The sequence below is a fragment of the Aegilops tauschii genome, chromosome 7, assembly GCF_002575655.3.
Source record: "Aegilops tauschii subsp. strangulata cultivar AL8/78 chromosome 7, Aet v6.0, whole genome shotgun sequence".
Taxonomy (NCBI): domain Eukaryota; kingdom Viridiplantae; phylum Streptophyta; class Magnoliopsida; order Poales; family Poaceae; genus Aegilops; species Aegilops tauschii.
In genome coordinates, this window is record NC_053041.3 from 572,554,333 (window position 1) to 572,558,739 (window position 4,407).

The 4,407-nt window shown below is 45.7% G+C and overlaps 1 non-coding gene across 1 annotated transcript; it reads right to left on the reverse strand.

Annotated features, from left to right (window-relative positions):
* Positions 1-374: 374 nt before the first annotated feature.
* Positions 375-514, reverse strand: LOC120970131 (small nucleolar RNA Z247). Its single transcript, XR_005764877.1, has one exon. It is a non-coding gene; the product is annotated as a small nucleolar RNA Z247 (small nucleolar RNA).
* Between the last annotated feature and the right edge of the window lie 3,893 nt (positions 515-4,407).

Here is a 4,407-nt window from a genome sequence, read left to right on the forward strand (position 1 = left end):
TGCTCCCTGATTGCAGCTACTACATGACGAGCATCAGGAACATAATTTTTGTCATAACTGTGCCAACAATCCAGGACCTCATAGCCCGGTTTTTTGCAAAGTTGGCACCAAACTCTGGTGGAGGCAGAAGGTCCAGCTGGGGCATTGTTGGTGTAGCCGCCCCCTCCAGAACATGCGGCCTGGTACTGGCTGTTGCCGCCATGGTTGCCACCTTGGTACTGGTTGTTTCCGCCTTGGTTGTTGTGTGTGCCCGCCACTGTCGCTGCAGCGGCTTTGCCCATGGTGAATGCGCCCACAGCCGGCTCCGCAACCACCGGAAGCAGCGTTAGCAGAGGACTGCCACACGTTCATGCCGTGGAGCAGGTTGAGGCAGAAGTCGAAACTTAGCAGCTAGTTATAGAGCTCTTGGACAGCCACGGATTCAACCCGAGCTGCAAGCGCTGGCACGACAGGGTTATAGTCGAGGTAGAGGCTAGCCAGAACATGGGAGACGATCTCGGCGCCGCTCAATGCTGCTCTAGCAGACGCTATCTCATCTAAAAGCATCTTAATTTTGGCGAGGTACTCCGCCACACTCATGTTACCTTTTTTAGGTTTGTGAGTTTAATCCGGGTGTGGATTGCTTGAGCTTGACTTTGAGCATCAAACGTGGCTTGGAGCCGTGGATCGTTGCCCACACCTCCGCCGGGGTCTGAAGTGTAACCACCTGTGCAAGGATTTCACGAACAAGAGAACCCACCAAAAATCCCTAAACTTGTTGTTGTTGTGCATACCAGAGGACGCGAGCGAAGTTGGCGATCAGCTCCTCTTTTCCATCCTTGGTGATGGTGAGAGTTTTCGGCGACGCTTGTTTCTCCGGATCGAGGTGGTGGCCCATCTGTGCACCCTTGATTTGGGGCAGCACGATGGCTTTCCACCTGAGGAAGTTGTTCCTCGTGAGCTTCTCCTGAGGTGGGGTCTGATGGACATGGCGTGGAAGAACTAGAGGAGGAAGGTGCGAAGGTGGATGACAGGGCTACGGATGGGGAGAGGGCACTCAAGGTGCTGGATTGGGTGGAGGCGGTGGTCATGGCGAAAGGTTGAGGAAGGGCTTGACTAGATGCGATCAACCTTCGATCTTAGGAAGAAGTCGCTCTGATTATCATGTGAAGTAATTTGGGAAGCGTAGAACCCTTTTTTCGTGCCACGTTGTATATATATGCAATAAGCCGTGGCTTACAAGTTGGAGATTGGTCGTACAGAGATCTATCAACATGTACAGAGAAGGAGGTCAGTTGAGGAGGATATTACAGAAGAAGAGATAGAAAGAGTTTAAGTTAAACACTAGTCCTATCCCAATACTATTGTATTTCAACATGCCTGAATTCTGGCTAGGTCTTTTATGCAAACTGGACGCATAGCAGGATGTGACTAGTTTTGAATTAAAGCTTTTTAAGTCCTCCAAGAAAATTTAGCGTACTCAAATTTCATAATCTATTTACAAGATGTTTTGCGTCGCTGCTTCCTCTTAACAACCGCTGGTTCAATTGAAAACCCCAGAGTATATGTATTTTTTTCTTTCAAAACATAAATAAAAATCTCCAGACCTCTCCATATGCACATATATGTTGGCTCTTGGGGTATTTCCTTGCCACATGAGGATAAGTGCCACCATGACATTAATTTTCCTCATGCTCAATCCATCATAAGCCTACCAAAAGTCATTTTTCTTGCTCAGTACTGCTGCACCTAACGAAAAACTAGAAATTCAACGAAACAGTACCAATGAAGTGAGTGTTTGTGCGGTCTTTCCCTGTACCGCTACATCTATCCATTTTACTCTGTCTTTCCGCACACAAAAAAGGCTTTCGCCCCATTTTATAGATATAAAACAACGCCATCATACAACTCAACTCAACACACACAAAGAAAACACCCCCCCCCCCCCCCCCCCCACACACACACACACCCACCCAAGGCAGATAAAAAGTCTTGAAGAACAGCTAAATCAAACCATGCGACTCCAATTAAACGACAAAAAGGAGGAAATATAGCACTGCTAGAAGTTGATGGAGCCCTCGGCCATGAACGACTCCTACCTTTTCTACACATAAGGATGCACGTTTGGATCGCCCTAGGCCCACTAACAACTTCAAACTCTCCTAACGAAGAATTTGAGTTCTCGAAAAGCCAGACGCGGGCCGGATCAGACACCGCTTTGCATCCCTATTTACACATCCATTTTACCCCCATCTCATTATTACTCGTTTCATTTATTCAAATTCAAAGAACTACCACTTTTTAATTACTACACCATCTACTGCCACTTTTTATCTATTTATCTCTAATACCATGAGTCTAGTTTTAGTGTGTTAAGTAATCTCTGTACAGGGTGAGTTTAGAGTACCCAAACATCTCAGCTGCTTGGCCACCAAAAAAAGGAGATAGAATATTTGGACGGAGATAACCAAAAATATTACCATAATACAAAACTGGCAAAATATTCAATATAACTGGCCGACAAAGTTAGGCAGCTGAGAAGCCTATTCAACCCCAAGAAGGAAACCAATTATTTTGACCCTGATAAGTGCCACATGTGTGGCAGCACGAATACATGGCAACTCATAACATTTTTTATGGCAAGTTTAGTGACGCGAGGATGGCAACTTTAGTTGTCAAGCATGGCAACTTCTTTTCGGATGGCAAGTTTAAGTTTTTTTTGTTTGATTTTTCTTTTCGGATGACAAATTTAGTTGTAAAAAAGAGCAGGGCTGGAGTGCTTCGTGCCACAAGTGTGACACTTATCATTTGGGTTATTTTGTAATCTCTCGTGATATGTTTTCTGCTACCCTTATTTGATCCAACTATTTTGAAGTACCTCCATTTCTTAACTACCTAATATTTATTTACACACCTAGTATTGTCTTCTTTATTTATACAAGTTATTCTTCTTGGCCATCCTTGGAAGTGCCAAATACTAAATGTTCTGAACCCAAGTTTGAGTTCCCAGCCGACCGTTCTACCACTGAGCTACTAAGGAACAATGGGGGGAGTTTCGGACACAAAAACATCAGTTGCTCAAGAAAATGAGAACATCTCAAGCTGATCCCTTATAATTTATCCCCTCAAATGGCCCCTTATACCTTAACTCCTTAGAATTGATGAGTTAAATAAAACCAGTTCTTTGCCAAAACCCTAAAACTTAACTCAATAAAACAATTTCAACGCCAATTCTTCTAAGTTTTTGTTTACGTACTACACTTCAACTACATATTTTCACAGATATCAAGTACAAACTTGATAATGAAAGTTCACACAATTGCCAAAATACTTGCACGCATATTTAACTAAAACTTCGGTGCATCCGAAATTGCCGACATAAATACTTCTCCACATTGGTGCATTGAGTTTGAAGTAATGTTCATAAGCTTCTTATGTCCCTCTGCTCAATCTTGATTGATGTACAAGTGGTTGAACTATGATCCTACTTTCGATCGCATAAAGTTCTCGTTAATTATCATGGCAATGGGCAATTCAAAATCATCATCATCTTCTTCCTCCACGTCCGATGAAGAGTCGTCGAAGAACAAGTCCCTCAAAACTCCTCATCTACGCTATGCAATATTCTAGACTGAATTTGATTGCAAAAGCAGCAAAAACCTAACAAAAATAGCTAAATAAAGGCACCTAAGCCATTCGTCAAACACTTTGATGGCGGAGGAGGTCAGAGCCGAGGTCGGCTGCATTAAATCGATGTTGAAGCTAGGCGTGGACAGCAGGCCTCCAACCGAACTCGCCCGGTGGACGACAAAGGTCGCCGGTCTTGCTGTCTTCCTGCGGCTTCGCTTTGGAACCAATGAAACTCCTCCGGTATTTTTTCGTCCACTGGATCAAGGCAGCAGCGGCAGAGATATGAGTCGATTTTGGAAGCTGCGGCAACTGGTGACCAGATTGAACTAGTGCAGGAGAGGTGACGGAGGCTGCAAGGTGTCAGCGGGCTGGAGGCGGGGACTATGGCTGGACGGCACGTGCAACGGCGGCGTCGATGCCGATGCGGTTCAAGAGGGGGAGAGGGCTGCTGGTCTGGGGGAGGGCCAAAATTATCCTAAGAGGTTGCGTCGGTTGAGTATATTTAAGGGCCATCCGAGGCGGTGCTTAAATATTCCAGATAAAGGTTCAGGGAAAAATATGCTATGCGACCGGGTCGTACAGGACCCTTCGTGAGACCCTCTCCCGCATGTGACACTTAGCTATACGAATCTTAAAGCACAGCCTTCTCTAATCTCTCCAGCGGCCTCAAACAGTCAAACTACAGTCGCCGTTGTGATGCGCCATGGCTGCTCGCCACATCGCCGCCGGCGTGCTCCTCAACATCAGGTACACCACCCCAGCTAAGCACGCTCCGTTGCCGTCGGAAACGGCGACGTC